The sequence below is a fragment of the Periplaneta americana genome, chromosome 1 (genome assembly GCF_040183065.1).
Source record: "Periplaneta americana isolate PAMFEO1 chromosome 1, P.americana_PAMFEO1_priV1, whole genome shotgun sequence".
Classification (NCBI taxonomy): domain Eukaryota; kingdom Metazoa; phylum Arthropoda; class Insecta; order Blattodea; family Blattidae; genus Periplaneta; species Periplaneta americana.
Genome location: NC_091117.1, coordinates 152,549,814 through 152,559,746, shown reverse-complemented (window position 1 = coordinate 152,559,746; position 9,933 = coordinate 152,549,814).

The window sequence follows — 9,933 nt, the reverse complement described above, 5'->3', positions numbered from 1 at the left end:
CCGCCTCTTCAAAGGATAAATTTCAAATTTTTATTTTTCCATTTCGTACAATATTCTGGCCACGAGACATAATCATATACTTTGTCTTTTCGGGATTTACTTCCAAACCTATTGCTTTACTTGCTTCAAGTAAAATTTCTGTGTTTTCTCTAATAGTTTGTGGATTCTTCTCCTAACATAGTCACGTTATCCGCATAAACAAGGAGCTGATGTAACGTGTTCAATTGCAAACTCTCTCTATTATCCTGTACTTTTCAAATGGCATATTCTAGAGCAAAGTTAAAAAGTAAAGGTGATAGTGCATCTCCTTGCTTTAGTCCGCAGTGAATTGGGAAAGCATCTGACAGAAACTGGCCTATATGGACTCTGCTGTACATTTTACAGAGAGACATTTTAATTAATCGAACTGTTTCTTGGGAGTAGTACTAAATTCAATAAGAGTATTATATAAAACTTCTCTCTTAACCGAATCATATGCCTTTTTGAAATCTATGAATAACTGATGTACTGTACCCTTATACTCCCATTTTCCTACAATATCTGTCGAATAAAAAAAATCTGATTAATAGTCGATCTTTTACGCCTAAAACCACACTGATGACCTCCAATAATTACATCTACATATGGAGTTAATCTTCTCAAAGAATATTGAACAAAATTTTGTATGACGCCAACAAAAGTGATGTTCCTCGAAAGTTACTATAGTTAGTCTTGTCCCCCTTTTTAAAGATAGGTACATTGTGGACTTCATCCATTGTTCTAGTACAGTTTCCTTTTCTCAAATAGTAAGTACAAGCTTATAAATTTCGCTAGATAATGCGCTTCCACCCCCCTTGTATTAATTCTGCTGGAATTTGATTGATACCTGGAGACTTGTAATTTTTCAGATTTTCTATCGCAATTTCGACTTCGGAAAGTGTGGGTTCGGGTATAAATGGCTTAGCAGTTTGTATACGAATTTCTTCCCGATCATTTCTATTTGGCCTATGTACATTTAGTAGTTGCCCAAAATAGTTTTTCCATCTGTTCAGGATGGAATGAGAATCTGCAAACAAGTCACCATTCTCATCCTTGACAACATTTACCCCTGCCTGATATCCATTCTTAAATTCCTTTATGCCCTTATATAAATCTATAATGTTTTTATTCTTACTATTTGTTTCTACCTCATTGAGTTCTTCCTTCAAGTAATCTCTCTTTTTATTCCTAAGTGTACGACTTGCTTCCCGTCTTTCATTGAAATAAATATCTTTATTCGCCTCAACTGGATCCTGTAAGAATTTCAATTTTGCCAGTTTCCTTCTTTCTTCTGCCGTACCACAATCTTCTCTTTCTTAGTTTCATAATAACCTTTGTTCTGCTCGGCTGTAATTTTGATATTATCTTGGATATTTTCCCATATGCTATTAACACCTAATTCTTCCTCAACTTCGTCGGAACTTCCTAAAGTGGCAAACCTATTTGAAATTTCTACCTGCTAATGTTGCCTAGTTTCGTCGTCCTTTAATTTCGGAACATTGAATCTCCTAATACTGACTTGCTGCTCTACTAGCTTGGCTGCTGATAGTCTTTGTCTTAATTCTCCAATTACCAATTAATGGTCAGAATTACAGTCTGCTCCCCCCCTGAAGGTTCGAATGCAGTGGCGGCCGGTGAGGCATTCTGGTGGTGGTGCCAAATTACCCTAGTGAAACTGATAATCGCTGCTCACGTTTGCATTATGTTAAATGAAACACATTAATTAAACCAGCTATTTTACCAGGTGTGCAGTTAATAATGCATCTAGTAACAGTTACAATAACATTTCCGAAACTAATAACGAAATTTACAGATACAGATAATGCAAAACTTTCGCAGTATTGTTAGTCAAATACAAATAAATTTTATAATTAATAAAATTACTGGAAAAAACACGAGATAAGCAGTGATATAGATAATAAACGAACACATTTGCACTTTATTTAACAGGCCGATGAATCCAAGGCAGCGGCCTCAATAACACATGTTCATGTCCTGCATAGATCTCATGTATCGTTAACAGAAGCATCAATACTATAGCAACAGTGTAGCGATATTTAGTTGGCGCAAAATAAAATAAAATATATTACACAACATTAACAAACAGTGTTACATAATATGAAATAAATATTTATCTTTCTAAAAAGAACCATGACTATCTCTGCATTCAATATAGTTAAACGGATAATACTTTACACATTCAAATCCAAGTTATGTGCTTTAGTTTTGAATTGGCAACATTACATTAATATTTGGCGCGGAACTTTAACTTGTGTTTTCGTGCAAGTCTGCGGTTGATGGTTCCCTTCCTAACATCTCCAACAACCCTGCCATCTAGCGAAATTTCTGCATTACTGTGCTCTAGCGGGCGGAATATTAACTACTGAGTCAAATTGAATTCGGCTCAAAGTCTGCCGTAAGAAACGTATATAAACTAAAATCAGTAGTCTTTTGTACAGTGTTATATGGTCGTAGGCAGTGCCACACAGAAGTGGCTCCAACATTCGGAAAAACGCTGCAAGAGTGCGTCCCGATCTGTGCGCGCGCTCTTTCAGATAAAATACGAATAAAATGTGTATAAATAAACTATTACAACTGCTTTTTAGGATATTATTTTTTTCTTTATTTCATTGGCGGTGCCATGGCACACTGGCACTACCCCAAAAGCCGCCCCTGTTCGAATGTCTACTATCGTTTATCTATCAAGATGTGATCTATTTAGTTGTGTGTCAGTTTATCTGGAGAAGTCCAAGTATTTCTACATAGCATAAATGAATACATCCCCGTATTCGACATCAACATTATTGAAAGAAGCGATGACGTGTGGAGATAGATCTGATTATGTAGTTTATAATTTGGGTGTTTGCTGTCATAATATGATTAAATTTTAATATGTCGGCAAATAAAGCTTCCTGATGGATAATGCAGTGATAAGATAGAAATTTGGGAATACCCGTATTTTGAAAACATGACAAGACAAACATTATTCCTACCAACCATTGATTTTGCACCACCAGCTGTCATTGAAACTGGTTTTGAAATGGATGTCTCTGTCAGTTACAAGGTTAAAAAAAAGAGGACTATCAAGAAGGTTACTCATGCTTACTCATCATAAGCTTTACACGTTCCGTTCTTTCACCATGTTGCAAATGATACTACCTGCTTTATTTTATTTTCTTGTACCTGTTATTTTTAAAAGATGTACACAATTTACTGTGCACCAAAATAATAGAATTCCAATTATTTGAAATCTACTCGTGGTAACTGAAGGCTTTTATGAAATAATATGAAATTGTCCTTACGGCTGTCAAATAATATATATATATTGAGAAGCACGTACCATAGCTTTCGTAACTTTCTCTGTCACTGAAAAACACTTCTGTTTTTGAAAAGTGCAACACCCAGAAAGAATGGCCCAAACGACTCCAAACTCGGGAAACATGTAGAACAATGTACAATCAATAATTGATTACGTTTTCAGAGATATGGCATAGGCCCAAAAGTGACGTCTCTTGTGTCACCAGCAAGGTCAGTGTTATGCCTTGCTCAGTCAGTGCAGAGCTTCCAAACGAAATGGAAACGTGAAAGCTAATGCAGGTATGCCTCGTCGACAGGGAAGGGCGCAATATCAGCACGTGGGTGAATTCGAATGGGGCAGAATGGTTGGTCTCCGGGAAGCAGGTTTGTCATACCGTGACATTTGGGCTCATACAGGCCATGCTGCTATGACAGTGATGCGTGAGTGGAATCAGTGGATAGAAGAGGTCGTACGCAGAGACGAGCGGGTACTGGACCTCATAATGTGATCATAGTACGGAATGACCGCCATCTTGTCCACATGGCCGTGACCATGGATGGTAACTCGTGCTCCCAAAGTGCTAAAAAACCTTGAAAGAGGGAAAGGCAGACGGAGCCAGCCGAAGCAGTTACAAGTTGTTTGTAGTTTCGCTGCAAAAGCCACGGTGTGCTCTGGCGGCTCATGCAGGTGATCGTGATATCTATTCCATGATTTGAATTTCAGAATGACGCATGGTACAGTAATTATAATAATTTTAGGCAGACTATACTTGAACACATAACAAAATTATATTATTTTATAGCTTTGTAAATTAGTTTAGTACTGGAAACACAAACTGAATACAACCTTTTCAAGATACAACAATTATAGCTGCAACACTTATACAATATTTGTTAATATTTCTTATTATGTGTCTTATTTGAAACGTGGAACGCTAGAATTTACAAGTCTTTATACATTAAAGCGTATTCCTCTGTTCTCAGAAAGGTAATAATCTGTATTCGTAAGCAATCACAAATTCAAGGAAGTATTTTTTACATGTCACGGCAGATGAAATAAGCTTACTTCTGAGCTCTTTCTTTACTTTGAGAGCTTTTACACTTTTTTCTTGTATTAAACTCTGCCTCAAGCACATAGGCCTACAGTATATATAGAAGCAAAGAGTATATTTGGAAATTCTGACTTAGGCAAGATTATGAACAGTTCGATACCTGATTTTGCTGCAATCTGAGTGGCGTGCTGTTCTGTAGATTTATTAATTCAAGCTATAAATTTTCAGGATTTTCTATCGGCGTAAGCCAAAAAGATTTCAGAAAAATTTCGATTCTGCTGTAGGTCTTGAAGTAGGGTCTTATATTTGATAAGAAGATTTTCTTATCACTCTTCAAGATAGTTTATAGTCAAAGAAAGTGAAGTTGTCTATATTCTACTTGATATTATCACATTTCAAATTTATCCATAAATGTTCTTAGCTATTCGATTATATGTCGTGCAATTCTGTAACTCGCACGCACAACGTGCTAATGATATTTGATACCTGTCTCACCTTGTTGATATCTCATTTTTACCTTTAGCTGTTCTAAAGCAGATCTGGACAGTATTTCTTTACTAAAACCTTCACTGTGTTTATTTGTAACATAAAATGTCATGCGTAAGAAAGTGTAATAGAATACAAGCTTTACCTCTCTCCTTAATAAAAAATATCTTTTTACTCGTAACTAAAGGGAAATGATCTGGGAATTATATTGTTTTTCACTTAAAACGAGCCACCACTGACTGCAGACGCGATCGAACTTGTGTCTTGAAAGAACCGCACACAGACAGTACAGTTAGTACAGAGTCCGTTCTACCTGCACTGAGATTGTGTTGACACTTTGAGAGCACGAGTTGCCCACCCATGGCCGTGACGGACCATACAGCTTCATCCATAGTGTTGAGTCGACGTTGGAGTGAAGTACTGCAACGGGTGTGGACATGTTTGCGTAAACGGTTCATCTCCGTCTTTTGAAGGCTGGACTAGTGGCTCGCATGCCGTTGCGTCGGCTTACATTGTCCAGAAACTGCCAACACCTCAGACTGCAGTGGGCACGTGAACGCCGTCATTGGCGTGCTGAGTGGTAAAATGTAGTGTTTTCGGACGAGTCCCGCTTCAACTTGTCCTACAATGATGGCCGCATACGTGTTAGATAAAGTTGCCTCGTTTAATTATTAGGCAGCGGCATTCCTTTTAAGATTTGTAGGTCTTTATTGCATGCACCGATAATAACATGAAAATGCGACGTTGTCACGTCTTGTTTGTTGCTGCTATATATTAATATAACATGGATATGGGCTAGGCTTAATTGCTCAAAGCATGAGTTAATTTGAAGATTATTTATATTATTTAGATTATTTATTTTAAATGAATTATTTAAAGAAATAATTAAATAGAATAAATGAACAATAAAATAAAGTAATATAATTAATTTTCACTGTGAACTAGAACAAGACACACTGCTAAAATTTGCAACTATGGTTTATACACTCCGCGTGGAGTATTGGAGCGGCCTTCAAAAGACTTGACGACGACAATGGAGCGGCCTTCGAAAGACTTGACGACAACAATGGACAGCGCGACATAATTAAAAGTATTGAAACTAGAAAGCTTCCGTCCTCTTTGGCAGCGCTAGCCTACTAATTGAACGTGGCAACTTTACTACCGTTGTGAACGCAATCTGAGAGCCTGCATTGTTGAGCGGCATAGTGGACAAATGCCTAATATGATGGTTTGGGGCAACATTGGCCATTGTTGGTCGACAACTTGTTCGTCATGACCCTTCAGCACCCACTCTTGACGCTTTGTAGACTCGCATACAAACTGCGTGGAGGGAGATTCCGCAGGAACATATCCAGGCCCTCTTTGATTCCATGACACGACGCTTAGAAGTTCTGATTGCAGCGCATGTAGGCTTCACACTATACTGAAATCTCTCGATCACAGATCAGATACAGTTCTGTAATTCTAATCATTTGTGTATTGTCATGTACCTAATCTGTGGTATCAATTTCATTTCAGTCACATGCATCCTTCTTGGTACTGCAATTTCCACAAACATTTTATATAATTGAATAATTTCGAGGGAAAAATTGTTCTGTGTGACGGAAGATAGATTTTGTGGTACGCAGTTGTTATATTGCTTCATTGTCGAACGGATTTTCTGAATTTAATGTAGTCTTTGTAATTGTGATTTTAAGCTCTTTCACTCGTTTTATTTCATTTCGGTCATTGAAAAATAATTCTTGAATTACCGGCGTAGTTCAGACGGTAATACTTTGCCTGTTGACCTTGATCTGCTCTCGGGCGTGGGTTCGATTCCCGCTTGGTTGTTTATGTGTTTGGCTTTCTACGAGTTTTCTGCAGTTATAAGACGTATGTCAGGTAATCCATGGCGGAAACCTCTGTGTCATCTCGCCAAATACCATCTCGCTATCCATCAATTTCATATAGCTAAACAAAGTAGCAGTTGATATAGCGTTGTTAAATAACAGACTAAAAATAAATATCGAAATTTTTATGTGGGACAATATCGCATAGTATTATCATTAAAAACAGAGATATTGGTATTACAGAGCAAAGACACAGCTTTGTTTTTTGTTCAATGAAGCAATATTAAATCATTTCACTGAATACAAAATTGAAGGTTGTTTGTCGTTTAGTCATTTTTAGAAGCAATCATTGGGAGCATAGAGTATTATTGTTCGCATAGTACCGACTGACCGACACGACTTATCTTGAAAATACTGTAGTTGAACGAGTACAAAGACGATTCAGCATATTGACTTGATGTTTAAATGTGAATAGCTTATTACCATACGACTTTTTTAACGTTACTTTCTCGTGCAAAGGATAAAATGGAAAAAGAGGTCTTGCAAAAATTGGATTTAGAGATTTTCAAGGAAATACATGGTTTATATTATTCTATTGCACAATAGTTGTTGAGTCACACGCTTTAGGCACGAATGCTATGTTTGGGGGGAACCTCTAAAACATGTGGATCATCGAATTGCAGTACTAGTTGACCACGAACTACTTACAACATATTTTTCTGTATATCTTCTCTCCACGCGTTTTCCTTCCCGCTATATGTTTTCTTTTCCACACATCGTTTAGTGGCTTGGAGTCTGGAGCCAGTTACACCTCTTTTCACGTTGTAATTATGGTCCATTATCGCAATCATAGTTCTTGTTATCATTCCACCATATGGAAAGTGTTTTCTCTTAAGGGTGTAAACCAGACTGTCGTTATGGTATGATTCAAGTTTGCTGGTGTGACAAAACTGATTAGTCTGCTTTAATAATAATAATAATAATAATAATAATAATAATAATAATAATAATAATAATAATAATAATAATAATAATGTTTCATTTTCGCTGGCAGAGTTAAGGCCATAAGGCCTTCTCTTCCACTCAACCAGCCTTAATCAATACAATACATATTTAAATTACGAATATTTACACTACACTTGAAAGGTTCTCCAGCAATATTCTTCAGCTAAGTTTTAACGACTAGTAGACTACATATTTATTTAAATTTAGATAAACCTATAAGGTAAAGTAGTAACCTAATTTATGAGCTAATTTAATTCAATCAGTTATAATTAATTTGAGATTTGAGATAGCTAGTAAAATGATGAAAATTAATATAATATAAGCTTACTAGAACTATGTTACAGTGGGGAAAAAACAATATATATATATATATATATATATATATATATGGTAATTACATTAATATTCTTATTATAGAAATATATTTTAGGTTTAGATTTTTATATATATATATATATATATATATATATATATATATACATAAATCTAAATCTATAATATATTTCTATAATGAGAATATTAATGTAATTGCCATTAGAGGTTTTGTAAATCTATTTAGAGAAATTAATGATAATAATAAAAATGGACAGATGTTAGTTTCATTATATGTAATAAATATTAATCAGCTTTAGGTCTTTTAAAAAGGCAGGGTTGCATACAACATTTTTCAGAGCATTGTAATCGCTGGATCCAGGTTCGATCCATTCCCCTCTCGCTATTGTATGGGTAAATGTGTGCACATTTTTATATGTCTGGTTCGTGTATATTACAAACATGATTTAATACAGAAATGCATCTGTCTTCTAAATCGTCAGAATCGCCTTCACATGTAGCACATGGCCACCATAAGTGATTTATGATGCTGTCTTTCCACGTTTGTATTTTATCGTATGTTTTTGCGGCGGCTTTAAGGTTTTTAGATAAGCTTTTTGCCATGTGCCAAATCGATGGTCCATCCATTCATATTTGGTCCTTATCAATTTCCTAATTCCTCTATGGCGGTCCGACAGAAAGAGGGTAATGTTCATTTTTTTTCTTTTAGGCGATCTAGAACTTTTTCGCATGCTGCTTTTTCAAGATCGCCTATAATTAGGCCATTTTGCAAAGTCACATATTTTGCACTGTAATCAGTTGAGTCAAATTGGCCATCACCACGATTCGCACGTTTTTATCTTTTAGGGAATTGATAAGTTGTTATGAATCTGAAAATAACTAATCTGACTGTTGGTTCTATACATTTTGAAATTATTTTATAAAATGTTGTCTTCCCGTTGAAACATAGTTGTAAAGTTTTTGAAAAATTTCCAAACAATTTGTATCTTACACCGCACAAGTATAACGCTGAACTCATTGCTATGCTTCACGTCGGTTCGGACTCCATTGCATTAACTTTCAGCAATGTTCCTATTGTTTTTACCGAATATTTGTAACAGGGGAATGACAAATATTACAGAAGAGAAACAAAATTTGTAACACTGACCAGAATACAAAAGTTACTTTTTGGCTCCCTATACTACTTTCTGTTTCGGAAATACATGAAATGATATCCCTTCGCCATGTTCTGCTTTTGTTGTTTTCTCTGAAAACGAAAAAACACAACACCATGGCATTTTAAACTGTATTACGATACAATTTCTTCTGTTTAATTTACTGTAGTTCAAAATCGTTCGTATAAAAGAAAATAGCCTACATAAAACCACAACATTGGTATGTGCTGTTTTATAATTAAATGAAAAGCAAAATATGACTACACACAATCACAACTAAGTCCGAAACAAATTGTGTTCACGTGTACTACGGTGCGAGAAGATTAATTATTTAATACAAAGCACTGCACTCGGAGATGTTCTCGGTCTACTACGCAATCACACCAGTTCAGTGGCTATGACGTCATAGGTATTTGTGCGGAATCAGTAACTCAAGAACCATGCCTCGCATTGACATGCAGTAAATTACATTCTACTTAGATGAGGTCTGCAGAACTCGTAAGTAGGGGAAATATGACGTCAGCCTCACTCCACTTCTATTGGGGAAGATCGACTTCCGCGTAGAGCTCTGTGGCCGTCAAGGGTCATCATTGGCGGCATGCAATTTTCAAAAAGGATTGTAATAAATAATTCGTTATCTCGTTTCAAGATTTACAATTATGCTAGATTTCCTATCGGTAGTTTCTTTGAGATTTCTTTGCACTTAACCTGCTTTAGATTTTCGAAAACTTTCCTCCTATCATCACCTACGGAAACATA